At 49.5% G+C, this 20,100-nt stretch overlaps 1 long non-coding RNA gene across 1 annotated transcript; it reads left to right on the top strand.

The window, feature by feature from the left end:
* The first annotated feature begins 5,567 nt into the window (after positions 1-5,567).
* Positions 5,568-8,087, top strand: LOC119092642 (uncharacterized). Its single transcript, XR_005093516.1, has 4 exons — positions 5,568-6,531; positions 6,830-6,926; positions 7,067-7,634; positions 8,048-8,087. It is a non-coding gene; the product is annotated as an uncharacterized LOC119092642 (long non-coding RNA).
* The last annotated feature ends 12,013 nt before the right edge of the window (positions 8,088-20,100 follow it).

The following is a 20,100-nucleotide window of genomic DNA, read 5'->3' as shown; positions in this document are numbered from 1 at the left end:
ACGCCACGTGCCCTAGCGCGGTCCGTGGCCGAGTCTGCTCGGAGCGGCACAGACGCGGCGGGCTGGCTGGGCTGCGCGATTCTCGTCGTGCGTCGCGGGCGCTACTGTCCTACCGTCCCACCTCCAGGCGCGGCAGCCGTTTCGCCATGTGGGATTGCCGCGCTACTTTTCTAACAACTATGTCGGGGATGAATCATCCGCAGAGATCATTCCTAAATCAGGCACTTTTAATCATTCTGAGTGCAGTTTTAAATGGCTTACTCAACATCCGGAATGGGTGCATGACTTGGGTGCTGCTGGAATGAAAGGGCTCCAGCAACACCTTCTTTGCTCTGCACCCATGTAATGACAATCTATATCCTTTTATGACACCCATTACAGCGTTCCATAAGAACCATTTGACATGTTCTGTGAACCTGCAGTGAGTATAATCTAAGCTGCATCAGGGTAATCTGAATCTATTACGATTTTCTCCGCAAAGAAATGTCAGAATTATCCAATACTTGATCCAATGTAAGTACTATCGCACGTGGGTAAGCAGCCGTGTCGGTGCATAGGTATACGGTGTAGATATCACTGCACTTGCACGTAGATTATTTTCGGACATGTCTACGCGCATTTTACCTGCGTTTTATTCAGGGACTCCATCAAATATTTTGGAATTCGACTCCCAGGCCCAGACATGTCAAAAAGGTCGGTAGATATATAAGCACATAACTTAAGATGCATACATTTTCGTGAATGTAGGTGTCATATCAGTTGCATTTAGTTATATGTACCTAGCACATCTCATCTATATGCTTTTTTACATGTATGCATGTCTATAGTCTTACAAAGCCGACCTCCCTTTACGCATTTCCTGTCCAGCACAATTCAGGCAATCAAATACATCATAAAAGGAAACATCAAACTCTGGAGTGAGGAAGACAAGATTCAAACCTTCACTTATTGCAAGAATCAAGATACACCCAACCTGATCACGTAGAATGACGAGAACAGAAGGGGTATGGTGAACGCTCCCAAAACATTCTACATGGGGTGAAGGTTTATTATTAGCCATGGGAAATAGCCATGTCAATATTTCACGACATATGTTGAACCCCTTCGTTTATTCATCGACTGTTTCAGCGAGGATGCTATTGAACGTCGTATCGGAGTATTTCCTGTCATCCCGTAATTAAATCAAAGTCAAAGGTCACCAAAAATCCGATAAACCGGAAAATAGGATACAGACAACCCATTGTTCAAGCATTTGCGACCGATCAGCATGAAAGCTTCACCAATCGTATTATTGTTTTTGGTGACCTTTGACCTGACACAACGTTGCCATATTCTGAAAATAATAGGATATCGACCACGTGCATCAATGGTGAACGTTTCATCTTAATTGGTGCAATAGGCTATGAGCATGTGGTTTTCTGCAGCCAATTTAGGTGGTTTGAGGCATTTTTGGTGATCTTTGGCCTTACCCATCGTCATCACGCTTTGAAAGGAACAGGATATCGACTTTGGTGCATCCAGTGGTGAAGGTTTCATGCTGATTGGGCTCATAGGCTTGGAGCATGGGTTTGTCTGCAGCCAATCCTGATGATTTTTAGCCATTTTTGGTGTCCATTGACCAGACCCGAGGTCACCATGTTCTGTAAAGGGCAGGTTATCGACTGTGCACCATCGGTCATCGGTCGGTTGGTAAGGGTGTGATGCCGATCAGTCCCATAAGCTTGTAGCATTGGGTTGTCTGCAAATTAACTTTAGGTGGTTTCGTGCGTTTTCGGTGACCTCTGACAAGAAATAAAGTCGCCACGCCCTGAAAGGGATAGAATATCGTCTAAGGCGCATCGATAAGTAAAGGTTTCAAGCTGGCCGATGCCATTGGCTAGGAGCATGGGGTTGTCTGCAGCCAATTTGAGTGGTTTGGGGCGTTTTGGTGAGCTTCGACCTGATGCAGGGACACTATCTTCTGAAATGGCAAGGATATCAATAATGGCACATCCACTGGTGACAGTTTTAAGCTAGTCGGTCTCCTAGGCGGGAGCGGATCCAGGATTTCGTCAAGGGGGGTGACACGCAATATTGCGGGGCGCCCTGGAGTTTCGGGCCCCCGCTAAAAAAATCCTTGCATTCCGGTCATTTCATTTTAAGACAGATGGTACGTAGCATATGATATTTAATACATTCGTAGCGTATATATGCCTACACACACACACACACACACACACACACACACACACACACACACACACACACACACACACACACATATATATATATATATATATATATATATATATATATATATATATATATATATATATATAGACATAAATAGGGAAACCCATCTTACTGCGCGCAGCTCTATAAAGCTAGCTGTGCTACGTGTGCATAGGCATAGAGGTCATTCATTTTATGGAGACCATGTTAAATCCTGTAATTTGGGACTAAGTGTTTCGGAACAACAGGAGAAGCATTTTTTATAAGTGTTTCGGAACAACATGAAAAATTAACTTGAGTGGGCCGCTGACAGCCATCAAAACCGAGCACGGACTTGATTCCTGCCTAATTTACGGGTGGCCGGCTGGGCGATGTTAATCAGCTGATGACTGATGACTAATGCAGAATGCACAGGCAGGTTAACAGAAAGAGTCTGGGTAGGAGTGAAGAGTCCTCCACAAATTAGATCAAAGAGAAAGACCAATTGATCAAATTAGAAAGACCCTTAGCATCGGATGTCACGGTGCTTTACCTTATAAGAGCTCCAGCAATAGCACAGGGTCTTCCAAGAAAGTGGAAAGAATCCGAGACTAATATAAATGGCCCTGAGTAACTGAGCGTACCCTGGCATCTGGGGCCCCGGGAAAAACGTGAAAGCCTCACGGCCACGTGGGAAGAATCCATGGCGGAAAATGTGCATCGATCAAGAGTGCCCAGACGTCGAAGCAGATTGTGTCCCAACAGCGGCGTTGGGCCCTACAAAAAAGACGCAAAGAGATCAAAGGCAGTGTGGAAAGCTTCCAAGCGATCAGACTGACCCCGCAAGTGAACATATAGGGTCAGGGCAACCAACAGCGTAATGCCTCTGGACAGCGTAATGAGGCCCAGAATGTTAAGCAATACCTTCTTAATCAGTGTAGAAATAACTTCGTCTGCTTATGAGCCCTTTACTTTTGCTAGCAATGGGACCAGGTCGTCTGCAGGCCCAAAAACGTCCAATTTTGCTGTGTTCTTTTGTTAGAATACTGCATCCGTTCGGCGAGTTATGGGCCCCTTTGGAGCCTTTAGATCCCTCGGCATGGTCCAGGGGGAATGGTCCCGTGCCACTTTCCCTTCTGCATTCGCCGCCAGCCCGAGCAGCTTGATAGATGGAGCCCGCCAAGAGCATAAGGACATACATTCAAATACGAAATGCTCACGACACAAGATGTAGGGCTCCGAACAATCGAGTGTGCCCGAGCAGGTTGACATATAGGAGTCCCGTCAAGAGCGTAGGGCCCTTCATTCAACTAGGAAGTACCCAAGACCCAATGTAGAGGGCCCCAAATGATCGAATGTGCCCGAGCAGGTAAACAGAGCTCCCAACAAGAACGTAGGACCTCCATTCAAATGGGAAGCACTCAAGAATCTTTGTAAATGGCCCACGAATGATGGAATGTGCTCGAGCGGCTCATTAGAAGGGGCCGGCAAGAAGGCACGGTCCTCCATTCAAATAAGAAGTACCCGGAACCCAGTGCGAAGGCCCCGAAACATTGAGTATACCCAAGGATATTATCAGATGGCCCGGACAGGAGTGTAGGGCCCCTAAATTCAAACACCAAGACCCAATATACAGGGTCCCCGAACAATCCAGCGTGGCCGAGGAGGCGAACAGATGGATTCGCGGCAAGTGCGTGGGGCCATCCATTCAGATAGGAAGTACCCAGGACATAATGTGGAGGGCCCCTGAGTGATCGAGTGTGCCCGGGTAGGTTAACAGATGGGGGCCCCCGACAAGAAATACCTACGACATGACGTAGAGGGCACGAAATGATGGGGTGCGCCAGAGCGAGTTAACAGACAGGACCCCACAAAAGGGCGGAGGGCCTTCCATTCAAATAGGAAGTACCCAAAACGAGATGAAGAGGTCTTCCAACAATCAAATGGGTCGGAGCATCTTATCAGTAAAGGCCCCGACAAGACCGTACGCCCTCCATTCAAATAAGAGGTATCCAGAACCCAGTGTGGAGGGCCTCCGAAACATGGAGTGTTCCCGACCGGTGTCTCAGATGACCCCGAAAGGAGCACAGGGCCCTAAATTTAAACACCAAGGCCCAGTGGGCAGGGGCCCCCGAACGGTCCATTGTGGCCGAGGAGGCGAACAGAGCCCCCCCCCCCCCCCCCGACAAGTGCCTAGGGCCCCCACTCAAATAAGACGCACCCAGTACCCAATGAAGACGGCGCAAAACGTTCGAATGTGCCCGAACAGGTTGTCAGATACGCCCCTCCACAAGAGTGAAGCCCCCTTCCCCCTTCCATTCAGATAAATACCCAAGACCCAGTTCTGAGGATCCCAGAACGACCGAGTGTGCCTAAGCAGGCTATCAGGTGGGCCCCCAACAAGAGCGTAGGACCCTAAGCAAGTGGTAGAGGATTGGAGGTGCTCTAGACCAATGTAGAAGGCCCCTGGGCATATCGGGAGTGTGTCAGTAAGTTAAAGGAAACCTATGTAAAGGGCCACTGAGCAACCGGAAGTGCCCCGGCAGGTTAAGATATGGGGCCCTGGCTATAGCCCGCAGAGCCCTTCTGGCGAATGGAAGGAATCCGTGGAAGGGCCATTGATTGGCAAGAGTATCCCGGCACGCTAGTAGGAAGGGCCCAGCAACAGTGCAGAGTCCACCGAGCAAATGCAAAGAAATCAAGGGTAACGTGGAATGCTTCTCAACGATGGAAATGGCCATGCAAGGGGGCATGTAGGTCCCCCAGAAACAGCATAGGGACCTTGTACAGTGAAGTGAGGCTTAAAAATCGCAATTCACAGCTTTTCAGGCACTGAATATTTCTTTTACTTCTCGTGGTCGCTTCACTTTCGCTTGCAACGGCTCCTGGTCGCCTAGAAATCCAGAAATGTCCAAGTATATTACGTTTTGTGTTACAAAACTGCACCTGTTCGGCCAGCCATGGCACCCTTGGAGCCAATGCGCTCGTTCGGTGCCCAAGGGCGCCATGGTCCCGTGCCCCCCCCCCCCCCCCCTTGTCTGGATCCGCCCCTGCCTATAGGCTCGAGGCATGGGGTTGTCTGCACCCTCATTTTGGTTCTTTATGTTTGGTGACCTTTGACCTGGCCCAGAGTCACCATGTTCCGGACAGGATACGTTGTCGATCAATTGGCACCGAATGGTGACGGCTTCACGTCGACCAGTGTCATAGGCTCAGAGCAAATGGCTGTCAACAGGTTTGGTCGGCCGGTTAGTCCCTCCCTTACAACTAGATTTCGGGTTGTGACAGATATGGCGCTATTGAAACAAGTAATATCCTGGTCTGCGAGCGGAAGATCTGACGGGATCTGATTCGCCACTTAACCCCGCTAAGTGCGAGTAGTGCCGGGAAGGCAGTCGTGTTGCCCTGTGCCGGGGGAGGGTAACGGCCCGGCATCCGACGTAACCAAGCTTTTACTCACGGTTTTTTTCCACGTATATGCAATACAGTTTTGATCTTGAATGAAGTTCCTTGTTGACCATATATTCCATATTGCCTAGCCTATCAAAGCAAAATTGCGTATGTGTGGTTTTCCTGTGCTTCTCTCTAAAGTGGCCACCAGGCTTACTTAAGATGTGCCGGGGTTTGTGCCGGATTAGTTAAAGAGCTCCACTTGCCTCTCTTAGTGAATAACATAATGTGAAGCCACTAACAAAGACCAGGCACGTCAATTTGGCTCCTTTGCTGGAGGCTCTTGGTGGTACATATAGTCTTGCTTTTGGTGATATGAGGTGTCATGGCTGTCCTTTTCTGATAGCCTGTGGGGATGGAATATTGGGTAGGATTAATATCTGACCTTGAAATGTGAACCAGGGTCACTTGTGGGGACTGGATTAGATTAGATGTGTGTAGAATTACTCCATTTTAGGACAACTCTTAGTAAATTATGCTACCCTCTCATTGCTTGCTTGTAAATTGTGGAAACTAAGGCTCATGCTGTAGATGTAGGTCATATCAATACTGTAATTTTTCAGTTTTCTTTTATTTTGGCACCTATAGAAGATGATTTATGTTTTTGTTATAACATAAGGAACATATGTCAACCTTTACTGATAACATACCAGGTGGTATCATAAATATTAGCAGCTGGGGACCAGAGTACCTAAGCCTCCTGGGGATCCTGTGCGCCCCCTCTGGCTGGAGCTTACATCCTTTTGTTTGAAGTATTTTGCTTCTAAATAATGAGTGTAGCCCTCACAGAGCATCAGCCTAAGCCAAACAGATCAACAGAGATGACACTGGGTCACTCTCCTGGTCTGGCACTCAAACTTCATGGAAAATGCATTTGCAGAAAACATACAGGTGGGAAAGATGATTGTCATTATGGTATAACATTGATAATTCTGTTTCATTTATCTGGCCTTCTAGGACTTTTGCCAATTTCTAATGGGTCATATTTGATGTACCTGTGATGGGGTGGTAGTAGCTCATAGTACAAGCTTTTATAGAATGGGTTCTTGTAGTCTGGGGCAAAACCGGACATGCACCAAAACTGCCTAAATTTTACTCAACCTTGAAAGATTGCATTGTATTAATGCTGCTTGCAAATGCAGCATAAACATTTTGGCTTTAAGTGTTGTGATGTTATGGCACGTTTCAGGACAGATGCTATGACTCGAGCTTGGGCAGTTGTTCCTGCTGCAGGCTGTGGAGAGAGGTTTGGACATGACTGCCCAAAGCAATTCAGCATTGTACAGGTACTTACTAGCACGCTGATATTAATGTCATAAAGTATCACCAATTCATGAAGTCACCAAGGCTGGCTCATATTATTGTGAATATTCTGTGTCAAAAAACATGAAAAGACCTCACAAACTACTAATGTTTTCTTTTTCAGGGCCACACACTGCTCAGCTATACCATATCTGGCCTCCTTGTGTGTGATGACGTTGAGATGGTAATAGTGGTGACGTGCGAGCATGACAGAGTGGGCAGTCTTCCTTCCTGGTGGAGACGTGCTCCCAACTCTGATGGTACAGGTGAATGCCCATTAAGTGAAGAACACAACAGAGCACTGTGTCAAGCGGAGCACGCGGCAGGTCACCGAACAACGGAAAATAAGCATCTCCCAATTGAAGTGCCACCCAGTCAGGCATGTGATCCGAATGCGGTGCAAGGGGAAAGTGAACGGACAGTAGTGGAGGCGTCATCGGAGCTGTTGCATGCCGCGGTTGACCTCCCAGAAAAACGGCAGGGGACAGAGAGCATGGCCTGTCTGCAGCGGAGCGGACCAGTTCCACCGGAGGGTGATCGTAGCGTGGGTCAGCACGTCAGGGCCGATGTGATGCCGGACGCGCAGGACACACTGCGTACCGCTTCCTTGGAGCACAGGGTGCGCTACGTCGCGGGATCCACCAGCCGACATCGCTCCATCAAGTGTGGACTGGACGCCATTCCAGAACTCGGTGAGGAATAACGCATGATTGCAGCACAGATGCGATGACGGTAATAGGTTACGACAGGGATGGATTTGTATCATTATCAATTATTTTTAGTTGTACGTATTTGCGTGCTAATTTCAACAATGTTGCACACGTGATCTTCTCTTTATGTATGTATTAGAGTAAAACGCTGTGAAAGGTTGGTGTAGGTAAGGTAACAGACCGAGCATCTTTGAATGCCAAAATAACTCTGCTTTGACGAAGGCTGGTTGCTGTCACACCTTTCATCCCCCTTTCTCCGCCCATGTGCGTGCGCTCAGCGCAGCTCAGTGTCAGTTCTGCTGCGGTAATCTGTTTCCGATGCATCCGCGCATCACTCGCCCGGCGCCGTCCACACGGCCATCCCCAGCCGTCTGAGTGGGTGTTTGGTGCCGAAGGGCCGGCACCGGACGTGGTGCTGGTGCATGACGGCGTGCGGCCGCTGGTGCCGGCGCAGCTGGTGTCGGCGCTGGTGCGCGCTGCCAGCCACCAGGGCGCCGCCGGACTGGTGCGGCCGCTCGTCTCCACTGTGCTGGAGACGCGCCCGGACGGGCTGCTCGGCCGCGGTCTCGACCGCAGCCAACACCGCGCCAGCGAGACGCCGCAGGCCTTTGCCTACCCGGTCATCACGCGCGCCTACCAGCGTGTGAGTTTGGCTCGGCTCGGTGCGGCGCGCCAGGGTCAGCTATGCCTGTACCTGGCACCGGTGGGTGTAGTCGTGATCAGCCGCCATGTCGTGGGACGGAAGCCGCTGTTTTGTACGGGCCTTCCGTATTGCGTATGCGCTGCAGGACCGAAGGCGCCCGGTGCTCAGATGCATAGTGTCCAACGTGAAGTGCCTAATGTAGCCATCACCTAAGCTGGTGGGGCCGACTGTCAGGCTGCACTGACGCCGCTGCTGTTGCCCGACAGTGCACAGAGCATGAGCTGGACCACGGCACCGAGTGCCTGCAGCTGGTACTGACCCACTGCGGTGTGCACGCCCGACTGCTAGAGGGCACGTCCGACCTCTGGAAGGTCACGTACCGGCGTGACCTGCACGCCTTCCGGGGCGTGGTGGATGGTGAGCGCCTGCGCGCGGACAGTGAAGATTCGGGCGGGGCTTGTCTGCCCTGCGTCAGGAAAACCTGGCGTGGGGCGGGAGAGTGCCGTCCGCTAATGGGCCGATGAGGATTCAGCTCGGAATGGGGAGCCGGTCAGCCGGCTGAGCGCGGTGCTGTTGTGCTCCCTGTGCTGGCGTCTGGCCTGCGCAGATCTCGGCCAGCGTCGCCTCGGGTCCGCGCTTTCGCAGTGCTGGCCACAGAGCTGTTCCCGGCCGTGGTTTGCCTCGAGCGGGCGCAGAGTTCGGCCCCGCAGCGTGTACAGCTAGTGCTGCTTATTGCGCCCCGGGGTGATGTTAGTGGTGCAAACGTCTCCGCTGGTGCGGCGGCCGTGATGGCCACCGAACCACACGTCTGCGCGGCGCGTCCGTCTTCAGTGGCGCCACCCGGCACGCTGACGCCGACGTGCTCTGTTTTCCAGACGAACGCGTGCGTCTGGTCGTGGCGGCGGTAGCCGGCCTGGAGCACGTGCGCGATACGCTCGTGCGCCACCTGACGCCGCGGCTTGCGCACGTTCTGGTAGCGCCGCCAGTGCGACTGGCGCAGCCCTGCTGCGGCTACTCTAGCGCGCTGCTGCTGCAGCGGACCTGGCCGGCGCCAGCGTCGGCCGAGCAGGCGGCGCTGGCGCTGGACCGCCGGCCTGGCTACGTGGTGCAGCTGGCGCTGCGGCCGACGGTGGCGGCGGCCGAGGTCGACTGCACCGCCGCCGCCGACCGATGCCTGCGCCGTGCCGGCAAGTGGCTGTGTCGGGTACAGGCGGCCACGTGGCCGGACGACGGCCGGCGGCTGGCTGCTCTGCTGCTGGCCGTGCTGCTCTCCGAGGAGGGCGCCTTCCACGGCCAGGTGCTCGGCGTCTGAGCGCCCCTCAGCGCTGGCCGGTCGGTCTACTCGGCCACCGCTGCTCTCGGCAAACGCAGTGTGTGTCCTGCCTGTGGCGTATGCTACATCGCGTCTCCACTGATGCAGCCGAGCGCTGCCTTGCCGTGCAGATTTCCCCGTTTAGGTCCGTGACCAACGTGAATGACGACACGCCATAAGACGCGCGACACGGCACGACAAGTGTTTTCCTCGAACGTAGCAGTGCAGCTGAAATCGTGATACCGATAAGGGTGGCGTGCACTACAGGGATTTTAAGGCGCCCGATAGCGTTAAATTGCTCGAATATGCCGTATCTAGTTTTATAGCGAGGTCCTTGACTGCTATATCGCGCAGAGCAAAACAGTCCTAGATCACGGCTGCATGGCTTTGTATATTTATTGTTGTGTATCCTTATCATACAGCACTTTGGAGACCGTTTGAGAGATATCGCAGAGGTATGCGACCTGAGCAATACAAGAGGGCTCATTGCGTTCCGCATGCTTTGAACGCCCCACGTACCGGCATGGTCCTCCCAGATCCTCGCGAACTCCCGCAGACCTGGACACGTCCGCCAGCAGAGTAGGTATGACCCGCTCGCGACCACGCTGTTATTGGCCGTCGCTTGCGCGGCGCCGGATCTGCCAGTTCGCTGTTGTCGTTGGTGTGTCAGTTTGAAGTGCTTGAGCTGGCGTACTTTCGGTGGGTATGCAAGCAGTCGAAACCTGTGGTTTTGTGAGGTGAGTGCCCATTCATTTGTTTCATTGTATCGTCAGAGGTCAGGGACTCCTGCATGCGCAGATATGTTTGTCGATGATCATAGTGGTCCAGGCCAGTATTCGAATTCATTGTAAGGGGCTTGCATGTTTCCAATAAGTTATTGCAGGCCTTCGCATTCAGGTATTAAAAACGCGTTTGGTGACGTTGAAGTACTGCTGGTCGTTGTTTGGGGAAAGTGAAAGCTAGAAACATGGCTCACCTTATCAATGCCGCGAACAAGGTACTGGACAAAATGTTTGCGCTTCGCAATTCTGCGATCAAATGCAATGTAGTCCTGCAAGGGTTCACAAAACTTGGCATGTTCTGAGAAAAATGCTTATCTTTTGGGCAAAATTAAGACGGTATTGTAGGCCTCTTTAAATGACTGGCCTCCATGTAAAACGTTTTGGGGGGAGCAAATGTACCCACGTCACACTAGTGGTGTGAGCATCAAGTATGGTATTTTTGGCGAAAAGTTATAAGCAGAAGCCAGTGTTTTAACTGGAATTTCGCCCAGTAGGGGGCCAAAAACGGGGCATCGGCAGCCTTTTGGGCCTAAGGGGGTTCCTGTTGGCTGTTTGGCGACGCTGGGGTATGGGGACGTTTTTGGGCTTCGAATCCTATTTTGGCGTTTCAGGCAGGAGCATCACTTTGCACACTTTCACACCTTCGGTGGCTCAAGCCCTCCGATCTCCCCCCACCGCACCCCCTCTACCAATGCATACCGGATACCGGCAAAAAAGGAATATTGGACCAACAAAATACGGAAAATGTTCCTGCTCTGCTGGGATATTGGGCACTTCAAGACATTCCTATGCGCTTCGCATTCATTTCCATCGCATGGTACCAGCTCATCCATATGTTGGCCAGTCTGCAAGTATTGGCGGTTTTTTCACGCATCGACGAAAAATGCTCTGCGATAAGTGGCAGCTTGTAGGCATCAGGTGGCGGGTTGAAGAATTAGTCGCAAGAACGCCATTTCTGACATGTCTGCGAAGTTTGCGATTTATTCAGCGATTTATTCAGCGTCGAGTTCCGATTTCTCTTAAAAAAAATGTTAGAGGGTCAAATGTAGCATGAGAACACCAAAAATGACCCTTATTTTGCAATGTCATGTGACCTTCAACGTCAAAAGGTAGGTCAAAGGACGGGAACCTGATACCACCCCAAAATTGCCGGCAGATTTTCAGCTTACAAATGTCAGAATATTCACCACAGAAAGAACTGACGTCTGTCAGGAGGCCCTGCACTTTCAAGGTTACCCGCCAAGGTCAAACACGGGCTCAAAGGACTGGGAACTCGATATCAGCCAAAAATTACCGGCCGATTTGAAAACTGTAAGTATCAAAATATTCGCAAGAGCGAGAGCTAGCGCACGTCAAAAGGTCCTGACATCTCAAGGTCACCTTTCAAGGTCAAAAGCGAGCGTTTAGCCACTGCGCGTCTGGAAAACCAGAGGTACGGGGTTCGATTCCCCGCGGTGCCCGCCCCTCCTGCCACGGTGAGAGAATTTCCATCGTCCACATATAGGTCAAAACTTGGGAAGAGGTTGGCATTAGCAATTTTTCCAAAGACGTTAACGGGCAAGGTGTATTTTAGTCCAGTAGTCCGGCTTAACAAAATATATGATAATCATTTTCTCCTATAGCTTTTCACGTGGCGTAAAACAGCGAGTGGTGCAGACATATATTTCGCAAAACGTATTTCGCCGAACACTGCACGACAACACAAACTTACCGCAGAAGTATTTGAGCACTTTCAGTCTGGCTGCCCAGCAATCTGAAAGTCACTGGGTAGACCTCAGTCCTTCCCAACACGCGAAGGTGGTGCCCGTCTTGACAGTCCTACCTATTTGCAAATGACATGCACGATAACCCCGGCTGTGCCTCCCAAACCGGCTGGCAAAAAGTCGGCTGGGGGCAGAGGGCAGCCGAGGGCCTTCTCCGTGCCACGCGTAACCAGGGAGCTAGAATCGCTTTTGAACTAGGGTGGGAGTAAAACATGCCATCGCAAAAAGCCCGTGCGGGAGTGAAAAAATAAATTCACAAAAGATGGAACTTGTGAGCTCGCGACTAATGCTTCAGCAAACAAAGACATCTATTTCAAGTTGGCATGGACGTAATATCAGGAATCTGACAAAACTATTTCGTTTTTTAACATCTTAGGCCATTAAAGTGAAACAAAATACATTAACACGCGCTCGGGTGTGGGTGGAGAAATTGACCCCCCTAAGGGCTTTTCCCCGAATGGTTTCTGAACGGCGCGGCGTAGCCGCGCCACATTTTACGTAGCTGTAGAAAATTGCATAGCAGATCGTTTGGCATGCAAATTGTACATGTACCTTGCAAGGTCGCTGAGCTATGACAGGTCAAAGTCAGCCCATGGTTTCAGCAAAGACAATTTCTAGGGAATCGTTCAATCTGACACAGCAACGGGGTGTTTGACGAAGATATGCATCACTGAGATGCTTTCTTAGGCACCAGAAATATTGAATGAGCAAATTACGTTGACCTAATGTCAGGTATGATGGTCAGACCAAGGTCAAAACCAGCCTGATTTATTACTCTAGGGCTTGCTGTATGGGATAGCTTGTGGTGCTCATTTCGAATTTATTGACAGCAGAAACCGCATAATACATATTCAGTTGACTTCTTAGAGGTCAGAACAGACCATTGACCAAAGATGACCCGGGTTGAACGTTTTGTTTTAGGAACACGCTGCCTAGCGTAATCTTTGTCGGCTATCCAAATGCAAAACGCGGAGCAGTCTTGTATCATTTTGGTCACCATGACCTTCAAAAGGTCAAACAAGGTCAATGACCTCAAATGAGCTTGGGATATTTTGCTTAGAGACAATTGCCTAGGTTCTGGGGGCGCTTTGGAGACCAACCTGGGATTTGACCTTGTTTGACCTTATTCGACTATGTTTGACCTTATTCGATTATAAGGTCATGACCTAGAAAGCTGAAACCTTAGCCCAAGTGAGTTCACGCACAGGTCAAGGCACCCGGTAAACTTGGTGTCTCTAGCTTTCTTCGTTTCCGAGATCTCAGAGGGGTGTGGTCAAATTGACCCCTCCCCTCACCCGAGCGAAGGGTATCTAGCCGGCCGACCGGGCGCGTGTTAAAACATAGTGATTTTATGACAGTATTATGAACATAACAAATTATTAACACCAATAAATTGATGCTGCACTTTTCAATTCCCTTCCACAGCACTTTTAAAACAAGACAAAGCAAAGGAATTCAATAACAAAATAACAACAGAAAATTTAACAATCATAAAACACCCAAACAAAAAACCTCGGACTCCTACTCATCAGCCCATCACCAAGTCAAACACAATAGACATACTTTTGCCTTCGGTTAAGATGGGGTCAGGGAAAGCAAACATTTTGTCACTGTTTCTCACAAAATACCAGTGCTTATTTCCCTGAAAGTAGCCATTGCCTAACCTAAAGAGGCCTTACATCATCTCATCCTGTATAACCTGTTTATATCACAGCAGCAGTTGTGAGTTACTGATTCGTGCACAATTCCTATCGTCACTTGCCATGCACTTGACCGACTTAACCTAACTTGGAGCAGCCCATATGATGAACAGCATCTCAACTCACCTAGCTGTTGACAGCAGCACTTGTGATAAAAACATGATATTTAAAGCTGGTTTTTGGCGGGTTTCAACTGACATTTTTATTCAGTGCATTTGTGTATGTTTGTTGACATCAGACAAAGTTGACAACACACAAATCAAAATAATTTAAATCACTTCGAACAACTTATTTGATTGTCACGGCTAACCTATTTCAAAGGCAATAATGGGCATGCTCCACAAAACAATCTCTCTTCTCCAAGAATAACGCAACCTTTAGATGACCATGCCAGTATTGCTGCCTGCCTTTTCAGCTGCAGCAAATGCATCCATTGGGCTTGTTTACTCATATCTAATGACCATGTTTGAGATGTTGGCTTCACATTTTAAATGGGGTGGTCTGACTATTTGTCACATACCAATATTTAACTCGCATTATAATTGATATGCAGATTAGAGTATCACTGTGTTAAAAATATAGTGCATCTATACAGTACAGTTATTTGACAGTCAGCAAACCATGACAAATATAGAAAACATCCGGTTAAAGCAGCCATGTGGGACCACTTCAAAAAATTTGGGGCAAGTAACCACGAATATGGAACAAAATAAGCCCATGGCATGCCTTCTGGCGTTATAATTTGTTTTACGGCAAAACTCGATGCATTAAAACAGAAAATGGCTAACCCTGCTTACCAATCATGTGTTGGAAGCAGGTAAGGTAAGCAATTACTTGGTCCACAGGAGACTTACTGGCTTCTTCCTGCTCCCCCAAAAACAAAGATTCAGTACCTTTTGCACGGTCTGCTGGCAGACAGAGCCATCCGACTCACCGCCAAATATAAATTTCAATCATGGCCACCAACATTCGAGATTAAAACGCGAAACAAGTAAGAGGTGTGCGTGATAAACATCTCCAGAGGGCAGAATTTGGCCATCAAACACTTCTGTATTGGCTGCATCGGGTCTGTCCCAGGGCTATATATGGCAGCATTAGAATAGCCTTGCCAGGTAACCTGGCGAGTCAGACACTCGAAAGGCTTGGATTTATCATTATTGAGCACCGCCATGAACCAAGAAAATGGTGTACCGAGGGTCTAAGAGGGTAAAAATGGCGGTAAAAACAGTTCCGTGCTTTAAATTGTCTCCTTCATTTCCTGTGAATTATTCACGCTTGGGTGCATATCAAACATGTTTGGGTGGCTGGCGAAGTAATCCAATTTATGTATAAAATACGTACAAGTTTGGAGTTGGAACATCTTGCAGAGAAATTGGTCAACATTTTGAGCTGCAGATGGTACCTCTAAAGACAATTGAAAAGGAGGGAAAAAAGTAGTATTACACTGGTATGATAACAAGAAAAACAGAAGTAGCTAGATAAGTATAAAGACCGGCACTTTTCTCTCAAAATTTTGTAACCAGCTGATTTTACTTCAAATCTGTTAATTTGAATGCTCAAATGGTGATATTCATCTTGTAAGTTTAGTTTAGAAGACATTTCTTGAACTTTTCACTCATGCATTTCGGGAGTGATGCAATTTAGCGGTCAAGTTTCGTCGGGAAAAAAGAAATACGTGAGGTAAAATTTTCTACTGGGCCTTGCTAGTGTTTGCACCAGGCTCTGCTTTCGTGGTGTCGTGGTGAGACCAAAAAAATAGGGGATGCGTGAAAACCCTGCATTTGGCGCACAGCTGCAGATTGTGATGCATTTTGTAAACAAACCAAACTTAATGCGTGCAAGCGGCTGGGGTCGCTGGGGTTCTTGGGCTTGGAGGTACCTGGCGCCCTTGCTCTATGCATACATAGACATAATTCAGATGTAGGTGAGGCAGGACATAGCCATAGGTGTCCAGGTTCTGCGGAGCCTCGTTTATGCTTGGTGGTTTCAAGTGAGCTCGGTTTTGGATGACATCTGAAAACCTCAGAAAGGGAAATAGGGGTTTGGCATGCGCAATTAGACAATGTCAGCCAGGAGTGAAAAATTCACATAAAATATGGGGAGGAGTGCAAAATTCCTCATAGGGTGTTGCTTTACACCCAAAGTCGGCAATTCTAGGACACTGCCGCCCGCCATGCGAGGTACCCGGAATCGCCGATTGCTGGCCAACGCCCGTCCGGCCATAGCTCGCCGTGGAGTGGTGGCGCCGGCAGAGGGGGGGGGGGGGGGGGGGGGGAGTCGCAGGGGCACGTAACCCCGTTAGGTTCGGAGTGACCCGAAGGGCCCCTTGGAACCTACGATTAACATACGCTCGGGCGGAGGCATCAAATCCCCCCTGTCGGTTTTTTCCTGCATGATTTCTGAGCTGTGCGGTGTACCCACGTCAAGCTTTGCAGAACTATAGATAATTGAATAGCGGATGTTTTACTTTAAAAAAAATGATATAATTTTTTAAAATTTTTTAAAATGATAAAATTTTGAGAGAAAAGTGCCGGTCTTTATACTTATCTAGCTACTTCTGTTTTTCTTGTTATCATACCAGTGTAATACTACTTTTTTCCCTCCTTTTCAATTGTCTTTAGAGGTACCATCTGCAGCTCAAAATGTTGACCAATTTCTCTGCAAGATGTTCCAACTCCAAACTTGTACGTATTTTATACATAAATTGGATTACTTCGCCAGCCACCCAAACATGTTTGATATGCACCCAAGCGTGAATAATTCACAGGAAATGTGCCTGGTAACGTCACTGACTTATGGCATGTCAAAGTCACGCCATGGCTATTAAAAAGGACATTTCTAGAGAATCGCTTAACGAGATGCAACAACGGAGTGTTAGACGAGCCATACCTATCTGAGATAGCTTCTCAAGTAATAAACCAACTGAATTGTGGAATTGCAGCCAGTCACAATGACTTAGGGCTAGGTTTGAAGGTCAGACCGAGGCCGAAGCTTATTTGCTTTTTTACTTGAAAGCTGGAATGAAAGCAGAAAGAGGGTAGTTTCTGGTGCTCATTTCGAATTTTTAATGACAGAGACCACAACATACATGTTCCATAGATTTTTAAAGGTCAGAGTGGGTTACTGATCTAAAATAACTATGTCAGCATTTTGTTTTTAGGACATCTCGTAGGTATTTGGTCATCTTGGCCTTATAAAGACCAAATAAGGTTACTGACTTATGTGGCCTCTTGCTCAAAACTGGTATCTAGCTTCATGGCAGTTGCATGACGTCTGGGGGCGCTTGAGACATCAACCTTAAGTTTGATATTTTCTAACTTGTTTGACCCCCAAGGTCATTATTGATAAGAGTCAAATTTTTACGCCAAGGAGTTCGCGTACAGACCAACCCGCCCTCCGAATTTGGTGTTTCAAACTATCTTAGTCTTAGATCTTAGAGGGTCAAATTGACTCCCACCCGGGGGAAGGATGCACAAGTGGCCACCTGGGCGCATGCTAAGGGCCCGATTTGACGCCCGAAGGGCCCGAAAGGCCGGCGGAAGGTCGTATTCAGTGGGCCGGCCCTCAGGGCCGGGCAATCCAATACTAATCAGAGGGCCCTGCGCGCTGATCAGGGACCTCCTGTGTCGATAGGGCTTGTATGTCTATCAGACACCACTAGTGACGCACAGTAGGCTCCAGCCGACCTTACAGGAAGCCCTGTGATGGCAATGGCCGTTGGCCAGAGGCGAGGCAGTGCTCGGGGAGGCCCGGAGAGCTGGTGGGCACGCCGGTACTGACGATTAAGGGCCTGATTGAAACGCCTAGGGGCACGAAGGGCTGGTCGGAATCTTATTCAGGGGCCGCAGCCTGCGGGGACGGCCCCTCAGATAACAGCAGAGGACCATTTGCGCCGATCAGGGAACGCTCCGTGTCGACAAGGGCCTACATATTGGGTCAGGCACCACCAGTATCGCGCGGTCGGTTTTGTGTCGATATGGACCTGACTGTCCAATTCCCAGTCAGCTACAAAGCCGGGCCATCGATTTACACTGTTCGGGGCTCCTGCCTTGTATCTATATTCAGTGAGGGTCGCAGAGGACCCGGGCGGCCCACCGGAACTGACGATCAAAGGCCGGGTTGGAGGGAATAAGGGCGCGAAGGACTGGCTGTATGTCACATAAATACTTGCGCCCCATAGGGTCGTGAGATGAAATATCAGTCAGAGGTCCTATTGCACCGTTTGAGGGCCGCCTAAGATAATGCAGGTGTGTAAGTCGGCCAGAGAACACCAAAACCGAGAAACTGGCGCCCAGTCAGTTGGAACCCTTGGGCCCATTTCCGCAGCAGGTGCAAGGCCGGGCAACGAGTTGCATTGATCTGGGTTCCTGAAACAATGACCAGAGCCCCTGTGTAGGTCACAGGCCCACAGTGCCTAAGAGAGGGGTCATGTATCGGCTAGTGGCCCCGAGTCGGTCACAGGTTTTGTTTGACGAGTCCGAAGAGGGACCGAAGGGCCCCTTGTTACCAAGGATCGAAGGCCCGAGTGGAAGGCTGAAAGGCCTAAAGGACTGACCGTAGGTCACATTAAGGACGCCACCCTGCCCGTAAGGTCAGGACCTCAATTGTCAGTCAGAAGGTCTCTTGCATTTTGGGGGGACCCTCCAGAGACCCTTAACACCGAACAGTCGGCTACGTGTCAGTCTTAGCCCGTGGGGTCCATTGCCCAAGTATGAGCAAGGCCGGACCCTGAGGCTGAAAATTGAGGAATGAGAAAAAAGGAAAAAGAAAAAGCTGAGGTCTCCCGAAACTTTGGCTTCTTTGTCGCCCAGCCCTGCAAGTAGCGGTGTTAGTTTCCTATTCAGTGAGTCGAGTTCAAACTCTCCCTTCCTTCTAGCTCCCCCCCCCCCCAATTTTAGGAGTGGTTCAAATCCTGGTAAAAACCCGAGTATTAACTTTTTGGGGGCATGTTAGGCATTTTTCCGCTCAGACTACCCCTCCCCTTCCTTAGCTAATTTTTCAAAACCACCCTTCCTGTAAGAGTCATCAAAACCTATTCTCGGCGCGGCCTGGACCTTTGGTGAGCAAATCAAGAACCAGCTCGTGGTATTAGTTGTTCAGTGTTCACGCTAGGCCAATTATCGTGAGAAAGACATGAGAGTGGGAAGTCAACAAAAGGAAAAATTAGTCTGCTCGAAACTGGAACACAACAAGGTTTTCTGCTTGTTTCCGACCCACGTAGTTGTTTCATCAACGCTCCTACACTAGGTGACATCCGGCAGCCGGGAGCGGCTGCGTTTCGCGCCAATATTTGGAGGCCGTCGGTGCCGCGGCGCCCTGAGTCGCGCGCTATTTTGGGCCGAGCTAGGGTTACCGTTGCTGGAGCGGCCAAACCCGCCTCTCGGTCCGCGTCGACGGCTGTGGGTGCCTTGATCCGGCCATGCTTGCTCTCACGAAATGCCGCGACGTTGGATTGGGTGTTGTATAACTTCACGGAGTGGACCGGTCCTAGGAGGACGTAATCAGTAGACGTAATGGGTCGCATTGGATTAGGTCGGGAAAACATCCTTAGGATTTAGGAATGGCGGGAAGAGTTTGGAGGCAACTCTAAGACGCAAACGCATCTTAAGGGGCGGTTTGCACGCTTAAATGTACGCATGCAGGCAGGGTATGCTTGCCATGGGATATCGAGCTGTGGCTTAGGATACGAATGCTGGAATGACGTGAATCATTAGAGAAATACTTTTGCCGGATGGCGCATGAATTGACATATGGTAAAATTTTGGAGGGTCAGTTGTCCGGAATAGTATTTTCATCTGAGTAATTTTTGAATATCCGATCTGTTTTGCTCTGGCAGTCTGAATTTGCAGGGCGGCTGCCGCGGTCAGCTGGCGAAACACAGCGCCAGCGCTCCTGGCTCGGGAAATGCTGGCGTGACCTGGCTAGGCGTTCCACGCCAGGTTTACCGCCGTTCAAGCCGTGTGACCCTCCTTGGCAAACTTATTTGGATTAGAGATTCTCAGATGTTGTTCCCGTACTCAAATCAGAGCTTGGTTCAGAGGACTTGAAAAGTCACTGACTCCTGGCGCAGACGCAGGGAGTGTATCAATCAAAGCAGCGTTGGGAAATGCCTGTAATCCGTCCTGCCGCAATGAACGCGCTTTAAAGCTCTGGTCGGTCTTTGTTCTGGCTTTGTCCGGTTTAGGAGTATATGTGCAATCAGCATTCGGTACAATCATATCATTTAGGCATGCTTGTCTAGCGATGGT

This window comes from Pollicipes pollicipes, unplaced genomic scaffold, assembly GCF_011947565.3.
Source record: "Pollicipes pollicipes isolate AB1234 unplaced genomic scaffold, Ppol_2.1 Scaffold_3447;HRSCAF=4054_pilon_pilon_pilon, whole genome shotgun sequence".
NCBI lineage: Eukaryota > Metazoa > Arthropoda > Thecostraca > Pollicipedomorpha > Pollicipedidae > Pollicipes > Pollicipes pollicipes.
This window is presented reverse-complemented; position numbering and strand designations above follow the sequence as displayed.